Source organism: Chinchilla lanigera, unplaced genomic scaffold (assembly GCF_000276665.1).
Source record: "Chinchilla lanigera isolate Chin_1 unplaced genomic scaffold, ChiLan1.0 scaffold00105, whole genome shotgun sequence".
In the NCBI taxonomy this organism is placed as follows: domain Eukaryota; kingdom Metazoa; phylum Chordata; class Mammalia; order Rodentia; family Chinchillidae; genus Chinchilla; species Chinchilla lanigera.
Genome location: NW_004955506.1, coordinates 5,236,197 through 5,254,840, shown reverse-complemented (window position 1 = coordinate 5,254,840; position 18,644 = coordinate 5,236,197).

Below are 18,644 nucleotides of genomic sequence, written 5' to 3'. Positions count from 1 at the left end.
GCTCTGAAACAAACGCGAGTCCACCAGGATTTAGCATCTGTCTGTCCACTTCTAGTCATCAGACAGATCTCAGCCCATGACAGTTCACAGGGTGTCAGCTGCTACACTACTTAAAGGCATAAAATGTTAATCTCATAATACTCCTGCTTTTAGAAAGTGATGTCACAACTCCTTATACTGCTTAGGCTCACAAATAGTTTTTTTTGGAATACACCGAGTCCCCGGGGCTTTTTAATTCTGCTCTTTCTGTACAAACAACACAACAGTTGGAACTAACTGCAAGCCAACAGCTCAGTGGTTCGCTGTTGTCCTGTTACCCAGAATAGAGGAGTGCCCTTGTTTACTTGGTTTTCAATGAGGAACATCCTTTGTCATCCAAGGAATGCATAAGAGTTCCTATCTTAGAACTCAAAGCCTTGACTGGTGACTTTTCCTTCAGAACAATTGGGCCTGTTGATGGAGCTCCGGAGAGGAAATGTATTCCGGGTTGCCAGGTTGCGGGGAGAGGAAGCCACCCGTGTTGTGGGACTACAAGAAAAACAACTGTCTCCAAGAGTGGTAGTCCTCTGTCCCCTCGCGGCCCAGCAGGCGGTTGTGGAAGTGGCAGTGGGAACAGACATTTGCCTGGGTGATAATGATACGCGAAGAGTCAGCCAGCAGACAGTGTCATGGATTTTTACCCCTGGCAGATGTACTGCTTTGGAAAACAGAAGCCTGATGTGTCTTGGATATTTAATTCTCAAAATAGCCAAAACTTGGAAGCAATCAAAGACAATCAATTAAGGAAATTATGGGCTAGCTGTACAGCGAAAAAATGCTTACTATATTTCGATGAGGACAAAAAAATGGGTTTCAGTACACTGTATGACTATTTGTACAAAGTCCAGAATCAGGTGACAGTGAGAGATAGCAGAACATGTTTATTTGGGGTGGAGGTCTGTGGGTTAGAAAGGGGGCGGGGAGCTGTGGGGACACTTTATATTGTTCTAGAGGGCAGTTAATGTGGTGTATGTGTGTACAGAATCACACATAAAATGTGTGAGCATCACTGTCATTTTTAGAGAAGAAAAATCATGTACGTATTGTGTGATTTCTTTTCTTCTCTTTTTTTTTTTCTGGTGTTTTTGAGACAGGGTCTCGCTATGCCAGTTCAGGCTGGCCAGTTCAGGCTGGCCTTGAGCTCACTTTGTAGGCCAGGCTGGTCTCAAACTCACAACAATCCTTCTGCTTCAGTCTCCTGAGTACTGGGATTACAGGCATATGCCACCATGCCCAGTTTTGTTTTTTTTTTTTTTTGGAGACAAGGTTTCACTTTGTAGCCCAGGTAGGCCTCAAACTCACAGCGATCCTCCTGCCTCAGCCTCCCAAGTGCTGGGATTACAGGAATGCACCACCACACCGGGCTGTATGATTTCATTTACAAAGTGTAAGAACAGGAAAACTAGGCAATGACTTTAGACCTTGCAATAAAGAGGCTGGATGTGTAGTTCAGTGGTTGAGCACCTGCTTTACACATGTAAGGCCCTCAGTTTGATTCCCACCGTTGAAAAAAAAAGTTTAGAGTCAGGTGTGGTGGCACACACCTGTAATGTCAACACTCAGGAGGCTGAGACAGAAGGATGTACATGCTCTACTAACTGAGCTATACTGAGCTATATGCCTTTTCTTTTTTTGTACTGGGAATCGTTTTACTTTATAAAAATCCTTGGAAAAGACAGGTTCCCTGGGCAACACACTCAGGCCCCCTTCTGTCCCTCTCTCAGACTGAAGCTTTCTTTCCCCCAATAAATACATCCTGCTCTTAACCTCCATTGTTCCTAAAATTCATTCTTTGATTTTAGAGAACATGAACTCATCCCAGATATCTTTCAGGTTAGGAGTTTCTTTCCCCTATATCATAAGTAGTAGCATTTACCTCCTATCCATTTTTTCATATAAATAAACACTTTCCTGGAAATACACATACTCTTTTTGTGATAAGAAAAGGTAAATCTCGAAGCCAGGTGTGGTGGTGCACACCTGTAATCCCAGCATTCAAGAGGCTGAGGCAGGAGGATCATAGCGAGTTCAAGACCAGCCTGGGCTACAAAGTGAGCTCAAGCCCAGCCTGAACTGCATAGTGAGACCCTGTCTCAAAAAGTAAAAAAAAAAAAAGTAAATCTCAGTTGAGTATTTACTTATTTATTTTGTTTTTTCTTTTCTTTTTTTTTTGAGACAGGGGATCAGTACACCCTTCATGCTGGCCTTGAACTCAGTGTGTAGCTCCAACTGGCCTCAAACTTGCAGCGATCCTCCTGCCTTAGCCTCCCAAGTGCTGGGATTACAGGCGTGTGCCACTGGGCCTGGCTGAGGATACCTTTATAAAGTGTGCTGATCTACCTTGCAGGACATCCCTGAGTAGTAACTAGTAATGAACCTAAGATACGTTTAACATTTAAAAAGCCCCTTAGGCTGAGGCAGCAGGATCACCACGAGTTTGAGGCCAGCCTGGGCTACAGAGTGTGACTCTGTCTCAAAAAACAACAAACCCCAAAAATATATAAATAAAATAAAAACCTCTTTAGGGGAAAGGAACATCCCTTTAGGGGGGTAGGGGTAGCTTTCTGTAAAGCGCCTGGTTTGTCCTCAGCACTCCAAAAGCTAGAAATACATAAATTAGAAGCCCTTTAGCCTTCAGCAGATCACCTGTTCTCTCCACCTTTGCAAATGTGCTTTTTTCAGGAATGCAGTCATCTTATCCAGAAAAACATGTTTCCTGCTTTCACTTTTCAAATGTTGAAGTTTAGGGGCTGGGGATTTAGCTCAGCGGCACAGCACCTGCCTGGCAAGCGCAAGGTCGTGAGTTCAATTCCTGGTACCGGAAGAAGAAAACAAAGCAAACAAACAAATCAAATGTTGAAGTTTAAATTTTGAAATGAAAGAATGCTTTGGGCTGGGGATTTAGCTCAGCGGCACAGCGCCTGCCTGGCAAGTGTGACGTTGTGAGTTCGATTCCTGGTACCAGAAAACAACCAAACAAACAAAAAAAAGAATGCTTTGCTATAGAAGATTAAAAACACACGATGCAAATGAATGCCACTTTACGAATGAAATACTGGTCATTTGTTGGTATCTTCGAATTGCTTTGTGCCAGCAAGGAAGGCTACCTCCACGCACCTCAGAAGTCAGCACCACCTCAGCCCACAGTTCTTCAGAGCCTCACCACCTCGCCCTTGCGTCCACCCTCTCTCTTGTGTACTTTCTTTTTTTGTTTTGTCTTGTTTTTGTTTTTTTCCGGTACCAGGAATCGAACTCATGGCCTTGAGCTTGCCAGGCAGGCTCTGTGCCACTGAGCTAAATCCCCAGCCTCTCTCTTGTGTACTTTCTAGGACACAGGCTGAATATACCCCAAAACACATCTGCTGCAGCAGACTGGACAAAGAAGTGCAGCCTGGTGGCACACACCTGTAATCTCAGCTACTCAGGAGGCTGAGGCAGGACCATTGTGAGTTCCAGTCCAGCCCAGGCCACATAGCAAGTTCAAAGCCACCCTAGACTACACAGGAAAACCCTGTCTCAAAAACCCAAAAATCAAAACAAAAATAAAAGAACTGGAGATATAGCTCAGTGGTAGAACACTTAGGCAACTAAGTGTGTGGGTAAAGCTGTGCGTTCAATCCACAGCACGAAAAAGGAGGTGAAGAAACGTCAGCCTCGGCAAGTGCATCTCCTGTAACTCACCATGAAGTGCTGCTGAGAAAGGTGACTTTGGGACAAGCAGCTCAGGTTAGGAGGGATATGGCTCCCACCTCCACGGGGTGTGTTGATGTGTCACGTGTGATACAGCGCATCTTCTTGTTTTCCCCTAGTGTGGGAGCTCCAGCTCCTATCCTGCTCACAGGCTTCATATACTCCCCAGGCATCGCCTCTTGTCTCCCGACTCTGCTGCTAAACGCAGGTGCAAGTAAAATCAGCAAAGGGCATCTGTGGGAAAGGGCTGGTGGCACCCTGCATGGAGCTATTGAAATGTCCATCTGTCCCTTCCCTCCAGGCACAGACTTCAAACAAACCCTTCGGGCCAGTGGCGAGTCCCCCAGGTCCCAGGCCACAAGCAGCAGGAACCCAGGTCTGTTTTCAGTTCCTGGTCTCAAAGCTACTTTCTTGCTCTGTCTGCAGCCATTCAGTTCCGAAACTGGCCTCTCTTCCTGCCCTTTCCTGGGCCTGAGAGTCCACCAGTTTCAAATAAAACTGCTAAATGCAAATGTGGGTTTTTCCTTTACAAACCCCAGCCAGGTGTCTGCAGCTGTGAGTTTGGTTAGAACTTGGGCCCTGCTGGTTGACCCTTGGCAGCTGAGCCTGGGCAAGAGCGTTCAAATCAATGACTGCACTTGCTCCAGGCCCTCTTGGAGCTCAGACCCTTGTTCTCAGCTATGTGGGGGGCTTTGGAGGGGCCTCAGGTGTTTTCTGGGAGGCTGCCACTTCCTCCTGGTGCTGCCCACCTCCAAGAAAAGGGACATTTTCAGCGCTGGTGACCCTGAGAGGTATTGAAACCGAAGCAGAGTGTTCTCTTGCTTTCAAAACTTGAGGAACAAATCTGTTTCCTAAATGGAAAGAGAGAGGTCGTGGGAGATGTTTTCCAAGTCCCTGGGAGTACTTGGCAGGAGAAAGCAAGAACACTCATATTTAAAATACTCCTGTTTGTCAAGGCTGGCTTGAAGTTGGTTCATTGTTTGGTAAAGAAAAGAGAAAGGAATGAAGATGTTTGGCTTTTATATTTTTAAACATTACAAAAATTCACAGTAGGGCCAGAGGTGTAGCTCAAGGGTAGAACACTGTAGGCAGCCCTGGTTCTGCCCCCAGCATTACAAAATGTTTTTGTTTTTGTTTTGGTTTTCTCCGGTATCGGGAATGGAACTCACAACCTTGCGCTTGCCAGGCAGGCGCTGTGCCTCTGAGCTAAATCCCCAGCCCCCAGCATTACAAAATGTAAAAGAAAAATGCATATCAATATAAGCATTTGAGCTGGGTGTGGTGGTGCATGCCTGTAATTCCAGTACTCTGGAGGCTGAAGCAGGAAGGTCACCATGAGTTTGAGGACAGCCTGGGCTACATAGCAAGTTCAAGGTTAAACTGAGCTGTATAGCAAGATGCTGTCAAGTGAAAAAAAAAACAAAGAAGAAATCGGTGTACCCAAGGAAGTTCTAAATAAGGCAGAACACTGAGACCTGTAAGAGTGGCATGAGCTAAACCCAGCCTCTGACTTTGGATCTGGGAAATACAGAGAGGGGCTGAGTCTTGAGGGATAGTGAAGGGTTCAGGGCGGACTTCTGGGAACAGAGCTGGAGAGAACCCAGGCTCTGCTGTCCTCTGACAGGCCTGGGCTCCAAGGTGGGGTTCAATAAGATCTCTTAGCTTTGCTCCCCACCACCCAGACAGTCTGTTTATGTAACCCAGGCTGTCGACATCCTCTTGCCTCAGCCTACCATGTGCTGGGATTACAGAGATACTCATATTTTCATGTTTTTTTTTTTTGGAATAAGCGTGTTGAACCCAGGTCCTCCATACTGGGCAATAGCCCCAGCCCTTTTGTTTTGTTTTGTTTTGTTTTGTTTTGTTCTGTTCTGTTCTGTTTCAAGTTTTATTTTGAGGCAGGGTTCTTGCTAAATTGATAAATCACCAAGTGTGGGCTTGAACTTTTAATCCTGCTGCCTCGGCCTCCGAGTGCTGGGATTACAGGTGTGCACCGCCAAGTCCAGCTTCATCTGTTTCCATACTGTGCTTGCAAATCTGACAACTAACAGACCAAAAAAAAAAAAAAAAAGCCTTGCTAAAAATGTAAGACTTTTTATTCAAATTTCAGAGTGTTTGTTTGTTTGTTGTTTTTGTGATGTTGTGGATGGGACCCAGGGCTTGCACAAGCTGGGCAAACTCTCCAACACTGAGCTACACCCTGGACCCTGTGAAAGGACATTTTAAAATCAATAACAGGATGTTCAAACAATCTTGGAATTTCGCCGCACACTTTTCCACCGCCTTTTCCGTACCCACCCCCACTTCTCCCGGGAGCCATCTCGCAGCATACGCAATGGTACCCACCCTGGCCTCTCCGCCTGCTGTAGATGTGAGTGGGGGCTGGTGCTGTGGGTGGGAGGACTTGGGGGCTGTGGTTGGAGGCCAGCACCATCTTTATACAACGGGATCTGAAGCATACTTTTCATTTGCTTGACCCTTGGTCTCTGGTGTCTGTGGATGACTCCACCCCAGCGGATTCTCTGGGACCTGGACTGCTCAAGTCACCTGCGTGTAGAGCTACTTTGTGGGTGTGTTGCAAACAACCAATCGACATCTTAGCCAGAGACTGGTATTTTTAAAAGCCCTGATAAGCTATTCGAGCAGGCTGAAGGAATGTTTTGACAGCTTAATGGTGATCGATGTGCTCTGTAGCTCTTAGACAGAGCTGATGAATTATAGAGCAGCTTCGCAGATCAAACCTGAGATGAGAGTTTTCCCTGTGCAGCTGGCCTGTCATCAAGGAATTGCTGGAGAAGACCCAGCTCTCCTTGACCCTAACTATCTCCTGCGGGAGGAATATTCAGTGGGGGTGAGGGAGAAGACAGGCTTTTGTTACAACAGCCTTGGCAGACAGGGGTTAGTTTGGGGGCTTCTAGGTCTTTGAGACGATGGGCCAATCTTACATTCTCACCTGGAGGGGGAACTCTGTACAATGGGAGAATGATTTGGCCTTTTACGATGGACCTCAGTGGACCCCAGCATAGTAAGACCCTCAGTACAGGACTGCCTGACAGATGGCCAGCCTGCCTGCATAAGGCAGGCGGTGAAGCCCCTGTGAAGCCAGCGCTGGTGGCTAAAGGCTTGGAGGCCAGTGGCATTTCATCTGGCTCACTTCGGGGCCGACTAGATGGCAGGAATCATTTGTTTTTTCCAATCTGGGCCCACTGAGCAGGTCGTGCTAGTGCTTTAGGGCTGAGGGCAGGGTCACCCAGAGCCACTGAGCTGCTCACAGCTCTTTGGAGCAGGGGCATGCTGCTTTGTCCTGTTCTTCCAAAGCCCTCACACCAGGCAGTCTCTCAAGAGCGTCTGCAGCTTCCTGGCTTTATCTCCCTCCTTCTCAAAAAATGACACCCAGCCATGTCCCCCTCTGAGAGTGAAAGGAGCGCTGGTAATGATGACTTTTGAGTAGGCAGGCGGAAACAGAGGCTGGCTCAGGCCTACCAGGCTGTGTCACTCACCCTAATTATAAGGGACGGAGAGAGGAAGGAATGTGACTCCTTAGTGAAGCCTCTAGTCTCCACCCAGCGTAGGGCTGTCCTCTGAGCCTCACACATTCCCTGTGACAATAGACACTTTTCTGTTATGTAATGCACTCCAGGACGTCACCAAGTCCCAAGGTAACCCACATACAGAGCATGCTAAGCTGCCTATCCAGGAATGCCATTTAACATAAGGACAGCCTCAGACCCACCTACAGAAGAGTGTGCTTTTCCTAAGTCAAGGTTATAATTCTGCCTCCTTCCCATAATTGTGCTAATGTGGGTGTAGACATACATGCAGGCAGGGTACCTAGAGGCTGCCGTCTATATTTAGCTCCTATTAGCACTGCATGCCTATACAGCATGCCTTTTTTTTTATTATGCAGGGAGGGCAGACTTTGACTGGCAAGGTAATCCCAGGGGGCTTAAAATGGGAAAGAAATAACGAGCACCTTCCAGTAAACATCCACTGTCGTCAACAAGATGAAGACAGCGCTGGCCTTGCTGGCTTCCTCAGGAAGGTCTAGAGAGTTGGTGTAACACCCAGAAAAACAAACCACTGCACGCAGTGATGCAGGATGGAAAATACGGTCTAGAGAGGATCCTGAGGCCACTTGTCCTCGGTGGCACAGGTTACAGCCTGCAGAGAACACCTGCTGCTTTTGCGAGTCGGGAGGATGAGTTTTAAATCACATGTGGTCTTTGTCAGCACTGCCTTAAGCCGACAGTCAGCTGAGAGCAAAGCATGAGGAGCTGGTATCTCTGGGCTGAGGTGGAGGATACGACCTCTCTGTCAGGACAAGAAGCAACATTTCTTCTATCCACCTACAGTATAAAAGAATATGTACTTGATGAGATAATTCACACTGAGTGAATTCAAACTATCATCACCAGCGTAGCTGCAGGTAACTGACAGTGTCTTTATCCCTGAGAAGAAGGCTGCAGTGTAGCTTATCTGAAGGGGCCCTTACACTCACTCCAGCAGTTCATACTTGTGTTACATAATCACGCCTGCCACCCTGCACTTATACCTGCTCCTTCCAGCCATCCTTGCAAAGGCTGTGATTATGAAAAAAGTTGGAGCCTTTATAGGACATCCTGATCCCTTGCTAGGGGGAAGGCAAACACTTAGAACCTCAGGAGGAACTCCAGGAATCTGACCTTGGGCTGACCCCTCTGTCTGGATTTGCCCTTACTAAAAATTACTTTGAATGCAGTGGACACCATTTTTGGCTCCTTGGTTCTGTTGCCTGGGAGACTATCAATTGGTGATTAAAGCATCTTCCTAAAATGCGAAACTAGAAGGGTCTATGAAACAGGTATATGGGGAATGGGCTGTTCGGTTGCCTCACTGTGCTCCTCCTATGCCGTCTCCAATGGGGGAGGACAGAGGGACACTACTTCATTCCAGGCATTTCATTGCTTTGCGTCCCATGCTTTCCCCAAGCTGGGAAGGCATTCATAATCTTAGGCTGCCCCAGCACTTTTTTCTTTCTTCCCAGTGCTGGGAATCAAACCGAGTCTCCCACATACCAGGAAACTGTCCTACAACTGCGCCGCGTGCACAGTCCCTGCCCCAGAGTTCTTGGGCCTTCTCATCTCAATCTGATTGTAAGTATCCCCTTACCCCGTGGTAATAGGAAACCTGCTGGGGTTCAGAAGTGTGATTTAGAGTCAACTGATCACACCTTCCTGCAGGAGACTTTGTCTCAGAGCTGACTGTGGAGGAGACGGCAGGGACAGGGTATCGGGGTACTGGTATGGATTTTGACACACGGTCCTGGGGCAGAACCGGGGCAGCGACCTCCTGACTTGTCATTTCTCCAGAGGTGCCAATGTGACGTGCCCTGTGAGTTGTCCCGGAAGCCTGCCTCATGCCGGTATTTCCGGCCAATTCTGTGGGCTCTGCATCCCTTTATAAGCTCCCCTCAGCTTGAGTTCCCTGGAACAGATCCTGTTGTCAGCAACTAGAAACCCTTGGTTAAACTAAAGCAAGGCAACAGGAAGCAGGAAAAAGAGACAGCAGAAAGTGGTAGATGAGTCCAGAAAGAGACAGAGGAAATCAGCAGATATTTCTGAATGATAGCCATCATTTGCTATGGCTATACAACGTACAATACCTCACTTACAACTCTACTAGGCATTATTACAGTATTCCCATTTTACAGATGAGGAAATCAGCTCAGAATGATTAGGGGGCCTGCCGAGAGGCGTGAAACTGCATGCCCCATTCCTTTTCCTCCTCCTTCCCATTCTGAGAGCCCGGGCATTAAGCTAGTCTGAGTAACACCATAGTTTACTCATCCAAGCTTAGAAGGTTAGAGCATTCATCAGACAGGAGCAGACTATACATTAGAAAGCGCTGATACACTGGAGAAAGATTCTCAGGAGTCCCTTACTAAGGAGATGTGATTGTGATTGCAGGAACCGTTTCCTTTGTGCTTTCAATAATCATGCTCTTTGAATTTTTTTTTAACAAATAGTAGGTGTATAGCTTTTGGGCTCACATATTATCTTAGTGCCACCAAATGTGCCTCGTGTAGGAGGGATGGAAAAGCAAGAAAACGACCTGTAGTTATGATTACATGGTTGGGTTACATGTGGTTTTTATTTTTTCCTTGCCATTTCCGCATTAAAGGTGTTTCTAAAGTGAGCATGTGCATGTGTTACTTTCAGCTACAAACAAAAGAACCCTGTGGTACTGAGTTGCACAGGCAGGGTACTGAAGAGCTCATGCACCTGAGAGTAGTTCCGAAGGAGGCCCCAGGCATGGCAGGAACCACAAGGTCACCATAGACCCCCCTATGTTCTCCTGTCTGTTCTGCAACCTCAGCCTCCCTTGGTGGGTGCAGCATGGCTGTAGCATCCCAGGATTAGAACTATTATAAATCTCAGAACAATGATCAGATGGGGGAATAATGGGACATGGAGTCATTACAGGTTATTGCCACTTGCTATTTAAAGAATGTATGAGTCAAGCCAATTCAGCTGCTGCACAGGGACCCTTTGGGAATTTTTAAGACCATCTAGAGGGGTGACCACTACTGGGAATTTTTTTTTTTTTTGGTACTGGGAATCAAACTCAGGACCTTACGCTTACCAGGCAGGCACTTGTGCCACTGAGCTGTATCCCTGGCCCCAGTATTGGGAATGAACCCACGCCTTCATATTGGGCTATATCCAAGGCCTATTTATTTATTTATCTATTTATTTATTTATAAATTTTCTAGCTTTTTGGTTTTTTTTTGTTGTTGTTGTTTTGTGACAGAGTCTCACTATGCAGTTCAGGCTGGTCTTGAGCTCACTTTATAGCCCAGGCTGGTCTTTAACTTGCAACAATGCTCCTGCCTCAGCCTCCCACGTGCTAGAATTATAGGCATGCACTACCATGCCCAGTTTATTTATACATTTTTATTTGTTTTGTCCTTTTTTTTTTTTTTGTCTTTTTGAGACAGGGTCTTGATATGCAGTTCAGGCTGGCCTTGAGCTCACTTTGTACCCCAGGCTGGTCTGGAACTCACAATGATCCTCCTGCCTCAGCCTCCTGAGTGCTGGGATTACAGGCGTGAGCCACCACACCTGTTTTTTTTTTGTTATTTTTTATGATTTTTTTTTTTTCTGGTACTAGGAATCGAACTCACGACCTTGAGCTTGCTAGGCAGGTGCTGTGCTGTGAGCTAAATCCCCAGCCCACACCTGGCTTTTATTTATAAATTTTGAAACAGAGTCTTGCTAAATTGCCCAGGCTGAACTTGAATTTGAGATCCTTTTGCCTTAGCTTCCCTGAGTGCTAGGATTATAGGTATGTGTACCACCATGCCCAACTTCAAATATATTCTTGATTTACCTGTGCACTAGAGAGCAGGATTTCACTTTGGGTCTTCCTGAGCAGGATACCACCTGCTTGTATCATATATACTTACAGGAGATGGGATTTTCTTTTCTTTCTTTTTTTTTGGTCCCGGGAATCGAACTCAGGACCTTGCACTTGCCAGGCAGGCCCTTGTGCCACTGAGCTATATCCCTGGCCCAGGAGATGGGATTTTCACCATGACATCTGGACAAACAGATCTTGAAACTGGTGAGCTGGAAGAGGAAATGAGATCAACAAAACCAGAAAAAAAAAATAGAGTCAAACAGAAAGAAGTGAACATACTAGAAACACCTTATATGCTCTGGAGACAAAGTAGTAGGTTCAAATCCTCCACTTTGTACATTTTTTACCCTCTCTGTGCCTTGGTGTCTCGGTCTGTGAAAGAGGCTGCTATGAGGATCGTGCGGTGGGCCTGATACCATTGGTGGGCAGTAGAAAGAGCTATTTTTGTTCTTGTGAGAGCTGTTATCTGTAACTAAATTAAATGGTGTACTACATTTAGCTGTCATACGGGAAGAGCGTAACTGTGGGCTGGCTCCAAAGTTGTGGATTATCGGTAAGGATGAAACACATACCTCCTTGTGCCTCAGTGTCCCTAGGTGTGGAATAGCTCATCATCCTAACAGTGGGTTTCTTGAATGCTCTCCCGAACACTAAGAGGCTGGTCCTCAGTGGAGCCCTACGTATGCCTGAGTGGTCATGCAAGGTGAGCTGTGCTCCTCTCCAAGTGCTTATGAAACTGAACAGAGGCTAGCTTTTGCTCCAAGGACAATGGTGGCTTCATTCCCAGTTCCTTCTTGGGCTAAGGGTCTCCAGTGTGATGCACAGGCCAGCTTGCCTTTCATTGGCCTCACTCTGCCTCTTGGGCAATGGTGGCACGGCTGTATGTCCACAGGTATCAGAGGCCGCTCTGGGGACTGCAGGCCGCTTCTCTACCCGTTCCCATCAGCAAAATGTGTCCTTTCCCCCTAGCAGAGGTTTGTTTCTAGCCAACGGGGTTAGACATGGATTCCCAAGAGACATATCCAACTCCTAGCCCCCATACTTACGAAGATGCCCTTACTGGAAAGTATCCTTCTAAGTTAAAGATCTTTTTTTTTTTTTTTAATCTTTTTGAGACAGGGTCTCCCTATGCAGTTCAGGCTGGCCTTAAGCTCACTTTGTAATCCGGGCTGGCCTTGAACTCACGACGATCCTCCTGCCTCAGCCTCCTGAGTGCTGGGATTACAGGCGTGGGCCACCACGCGCAGCAGTTAAAGACCTTGAATGAGATCATTGTGGATTTAGGGTGAGTCCTAAACTCATTGGTTGTTTGCCCTTATAAGAGAAAGGAGATCTAGCCAGGTGTGGTGGCGCGTAACTGCAATCCCAGCACTTGGGAGACTGGGGCAGGAAGATTGTTTCAAGTTTGAGACCAGCCTGGGCTACAAAGTGAGCTCAAGGCCAGCCTGAAGTGCATAGTGAGATCCTATCTCAAAAAGACAGCAAGAAAAAGAGAAAAACAAACAGAAAGAAAACAGAAAGATCCAGCACTGTGTGTGTGTGTGTGTGTGTGTGTGTGTGTGAGATTGAAGCAGGAGGATCACAAATTCAAGCCCAATATGGGTAGCTTTGTGACTTAGTGAAGCCCTGTCTCAAAATAAAAATTAAAAAGGTCTTGGATATAGCTCAGTACAAAGGCCCTGGTTTCAGTCCCCCATGAGAGAGGGAGAGATAGAAAGAAAGGAAGAGAGAAAGAAAGAGGAAAGAGGGAAGAGGGAAGAAGAGAAAGAAATTTGGCACAGGGAGACACAAGGAAGAAGGCAAGAAAGACTACAGTGATGTGACCACAAGCCAAGGACACCTACCGCTGCCAGAGGCTGGGTAGGGCTTCTTCTGTGAAGGAGCCTGTGAAAGAGTACCTTTCCATTGCTTTACACCACCCAGTTTGGGCTGATGTTTTAAAGCAGTCGTAGGGCGCCAATGCCCCAACTATGGGTACTTACTGAGCTTTGCAGGGTACACTCCTGTTCCTTGCCATGGGGAAAGTTCAGAGAGGATCCTTATATCCTCGGGGTACAGAGGAAGGTCACATGGGTTCTGGTTTTGTGTTAGTGTGGTTATACATTTCTGGAGCACAGGGAAGCTCCCAAGTAACAAATGTCCTGCAGGAAGCTGGAGGTTGTGTGTTGGCATGAGCACAGCACTGGACCAGGGCCTGTCGCGGGAAGCAGAGCTGACAGTCATGGGCACTTCTAGGTCAAGTTACACATTGACACTTTAGTCCTTTAAGGTTGAATGTACTGTCTGACTTTGGAGGGTCACAGACTATGGTGTCCCACTAAGCGAGATGACTGATTCCTGTCGCAGCCCCTGTGCCCTTGGAAGTCCATGCAGCAAATAATTAGTGGAAGGTAGTTACCAAGAAAGACCCCAGTAGCTTGTTAGCCTCTCTGTATCAAGAGCTGCACATATGAAGATTGGTCTTTTAGTTATATTTCCCCATTGGTCTTTTAAACAAATTTCAAGTAATTTTTCTCTTTGGGGAAAACATAAGATAGGGAAAGGATTTATCTAAAAATAGAGGATAGTATCCAATGAGAAGTGTAGGCAGGATGATAATAATAATCTTTGCACACAGAACTCTCTGGAGGCAGAACAGGAGGATTCTTGGCTGTGGGAGGTATTTACAAAAAGTTTTCATACACATTTTCTTATCTGAGCTGGGCCTGGTGGTGCTTGCCTGTAATCCCAGCACACAGGAGGCTGAGGCAGGACGATCGCTGTGAGTTCGAGACCAGCCTGGGCTACATAGTGAGTTCAAGGCCAGCCTGTACTGCAGAGTGAGACCCTGTCTTAAAAAACAAAAAACAAAAGAACATTTTCTTATCCGAGATTCACAACCCGGTGAGATATCTTTCCTGACATCAAATTCCAATTTTAAAAAATTCTTTTTTGCCTGTAAAAGAGAAAAACTCTAAAAGCTGCCTTGGGCTATGGAGACCACACAATCAGGCATGTAGGGACCACTCGGGTGGGCAGGGAGTGGAGATGGAATTGTCTCAAGCTGTAAAATGAACAAATGTGCGCCTCTTGGTAGGAAGACACCCTGCATATGTAGAACCTTCAGGGGCAGAGCCATAGGACACCTGCCTGTGGGATGCCCCCAAATAAGGGATGGAACTGAAACTGGAGGAGATTTCGAGCCTGCGTTGTCCTGTCTTTCATCCTTGTGAAGTGGGAGGGTGCTGGCCTCCGATGGCCTTGGTGTGTGCCCTGGTGGTCCAATCTCTGTCCACAGTACTGAAGGTGTCCTTCATAGTCTGTCTTTGGACATTGCTTTAATTAATCAAATGCAGGATCTGCTTTTTTTTTTTTTCTTCCTGCAGTGCTAGGGACTGAACCCAGGACCTTTGTACTCAGCTACATTTGCAGCCCTTTTAAATTATTTTCTTTTGAGACAGGGTCTTTTGCTAAGTTGCTGAGTTGCCCAGGCTGTGCTCAAATATGTGATTCTCGTGTCCCAGCTACCCAGACTGCTACAATTACAGAAGTGTGCCACTAGGCCCAATGGGATGATGTTTTTTTTTTTTTTTTTTTTTCTTTGTCTTTTTTTTGAGACAGCGTCTTGCTATGCAGTTCAGGCTGGACTTGAGCTCACTTTATAGTCCAGGCTGGCTTTGAACTCACAACAATCCTCCTGCCTCAGGCTTCCAAGTGCTGGGATTACAGGCGTGTGCCACCACACCCAGGGGGATGCTGGGTTTTTTGTTTGTTTGTTTTTTGTTTTGTCTTTTTGAGACAGGGTCTCACTATGCAGTTCAGGTTGGCCTTGAGCTCACTTTGTAGTCCAGGCTGGCTTTGCACTCACAACAATCCTCCTGCCTCAGCCTTCCAAGTGCTGGGATTACAGGCTTGCGCCACCACGCCCGGTGTCGGAATGCTGTTTTTTATGCCCCTCATCCTCTTTGTTTATGTGGCTTTTGGTCTGTCACTTCAGTGCTGTATTCCCTCGTTGAGGTCCATTAGAAGAAACAAGTCCAGCTCTACCTCCAACCAGCAGCAGTGCTGCCCAGCCTCCTGCTGGATTTGCATTCCTAGGTCCCTATCAGCATGCAAAAAACAGCATCACACAGGCAGCACCAGAGCTGGCAAAATGAGGACTGCATATTACAACACAAACCACCAGCTAAAATGACCAGTGCTTGGGTTGGCTATTTTCAGTTCTCTGAGCTGGAAGCTAAAACACTTTGGGTCTTCTTTTGTTACCGTAAACCTCATCAGATGTGCAATATGCCTCCCACTGCAGAAATTCTCTGCTTAAACAGAGCCACTTCCCCACGCTTAATGTCCTTGCTTGGTGATGCAATGTACAAAGAGCTGACTAAAGGTGGGGGTGGGGTGGGGTAGACAGAGCATTATGTCTAAGGGTGCTTCCACTCAGTCCTTGTGATGGGGAGACTTGTTGAATGCACTCAGAATAAAGGCTTAATTGAAGGCTCATTCAGTTCAACCCAACTGATATTTAATGGGATTCTTAAAAATATCACACGTTATGAAAAGTTAGAAGGAAATGAGTGGCTATGGTCTCAATACTCAAGCAACTTGTGATATCCCAGAAGAGACAGACCCAGTGCTGACTCAGTCAGTCTAATTTAAGGCGACACACCATATAATGGAAGTGGCAAGTGCATGCGCCTGTGGAAGAGGTGGAAGAAAAAGCTTCAGAGAGTAGCAGTGTGGGCTGCTCTAGAACTTGACATCCTGGCTTTTAACCGTTTGTGTGTCCTACAGTGTAGGCTGAATACCTTAAGGAAAAGTCTGCTTTTAAGTTAGTTTTGCATTGCTGGGGATCAAATCTAGGGCCTCCTGCATGCTAGGCAAAGGCTCTACCACTGAGCTACACACCCAGTCCAGATCTCTCCTCTCATCTGTTATCTTCTTATGCTCTGGTGCTTAACATGGTGTCTGAGTTAAGGTAAAGTGTTAAACCAATGTTCATTGAATTGAAAAAGGAATGAATATGTGAAAAAAATAGAGTAGAGGTGAAAATAAAATCATTCTGGACAAAGGACAGTTGGGGATAAGATTTATAGACTTTGAATAGCTGGCTTTGAAGCTTGAATTTCGTTCCCTGGTCAGCATTGTTTGGAACAAGGGAATGAGTTCATTTTTGTGTTTTTGATTTGTTTTTGTTTGTTTGTCTTTTTGGGACAAGGTCTCACTATGCAGTTCAGGCTGGCCTTGAGCTCACTTTGTAACCCAGGCTGGTCTCAAACTCACAACGGTCCTCCTGCCTCAGCTTCCCAAGTGCTGGAATTACAAGCGTGTGCCACCATGCCCGGCCATATTTGTGTTTTTGAAAGAGAATTCTGCTGGCACTTTTAAGCAGGGAAAATACTGGCCTTATAGAAGTTTTCCTCTTTAGACTGAAATGAAGTATTTTAGAAATATGTGAAGCTAAGTGATAACGCTTGCAGAGCTGGCTTCTTGGCCCCAAGTTTTCCCAGCTTGGGAATGATGCACCGTATTAGCTCAAGGCCCGTGGATTACTGCCAGGGTTCAATTAGGAAATTGTGCCTGTAGGGTAACCTACATTTTCAGTACTTTTCCAGTCTGGAAACCTTGCCAGATGGCCCATGTCAGGAGGCTCTGTCACGCTTTGCAAGGCTGCTTTTAACTCCTTTACCATCAAGTGGGAAAATGGTCTTTTCCGGAGTGGCTCTGGGGTAGCTTATCTAAATAGTTGACCCCCGACTCTTAGCATCACTCAAAGGGAAGTTCAGGCTTGTCTCCTGTTCTTTTGCTGTGGTAGTCAAGAGGTTGTGCTCTGGAGGCTGAAATTTTAGTTAGACCAACATTCATTTCCAGCGTCTATCCTGTAGTGACCCTAGCCCTAATGCTCTGGTGCCACCAACTTCCCAGGCTGTCCTTGAAATGACTCCACCCCTGCACTAAGAGCAATGGGGAGGATGTGACTGAGAAACCAGTAATAACGTCCCCAACTCAGGTTAACCCTGTTGGGGATGATGTCACGTGCCTTAGTGCTTCCTGTCCTCTCATGCTGGTGCCCATGTGGGTATGAGCAGCCAGAGGTGACCAAATAGATGACAGCTTCTGATTCAGGCTCCTAACAGGTGACTCAGCTCAGCAACCCACAGGAGTCGGAGTGTCTTGCTGTGGATACTGGAACCTAGAGAATCCTTGGCCTCTACCCCACAGTCACCTGACAAGTGGGAGCTTTTCACAGTGTCCACTGGGACTTCCATCTGCCAGGCAAGAGGTGGCAGCAGGCTGGTAAAGAGTTAACCAATTTAAAACAAAAAAAAAGTTAACCAATAAAAGTGCTGATCAAGCTGAGTGCTATAGCACATACTTGTAATCCCAGCACCCAGAGGCTGAGGCAGGAAAATCACAAATTTGAGCCCAGTCTGGGCAACTTAGAGACTTAGTGAAACCCTGTCTGAAACGGGGGGTGGGTGGGGATGTAGCTCAGTGCAAAGGTCCTGGTTTTAATCTCTATGTGAAAAAAAAAAAGAATATTCATTAAGTTATGGGTATACTCAAGATGTTTAGGAGTCCTCCCACAATAATACTACTAGCAAGGGAATGGGAGGAGGCAGGCCATTACAGGTGAAAGCACAGGGCTCTTGTCTCTGCTGCAAGGCTGCTCACCCATCAATCCTGTTCTCCCTCTGCCTGATACCTGATGCCATTCACAGGCTTGGTGGAGGGACTTGCACAGCATTAATTCCACCTTTTCCTGCCCACAGATGACACGATTAGCCCAAGAATAGAGATAGGAGCAACTTTTGCAACCCGCAGACAATTCTTAGGCTGCTTCTTTTTCTTTTTCTTTTTTTTTTGGGTTTTCTTCCGGTACCAGGACTCGAACTCACGACCTCGCACTTGCCAGGCAGGCACTGTGCCACTGAGCTAAATCCCCAGCCCCCTCTTTTTCTTTTTCTTCTTCAGTACTGGAAATCAAACTCAGGGCCTTGTGCTTGCCAGGCAGGCACTTGTGCTACTGAGCTATATCCCCGCCCCCTGTTGCTTTTTCTCCCCCCCCCCAGTACTGGGAATCGAACTCACAACCTTGCGCTTGCCAGGCAGGCGCTGTGCCACTGAGCTAAATCCCTAGCCCCTTGCTTCTTCTTTTTGTAAGGAGATTGTATTTCATCCTATTGACTGAGTTTTCACCCCACCTTTCTGGTGTCCATTTCTTCCTCAACTCTCAGTGGTCTGTCCTCTGTTCCTGAATTTTTTTTTTTTTTTTTTTTTTTTTGTTTTTTTGAGACAGGGTCTAGCCATGCAGCTCAGGCTGGCCTTGAGCTCACTTTGTAGCCCAGGCTGGTCTCAAAATCAGACCGATCCTCCTGCCTCAGCCTCCCGAGTGCTGGATTACAGGAGTGTGCCACCACGCCTGGCTTGCTCCTGAATCTTGACGAGTCTGTGTACACACACACCCTACCTACAAGGAAGCAATCTGCAAAGCAGGAGGTTTTACCTTCATCCGTTCTTCTTACCATCTTCTTTTTTTT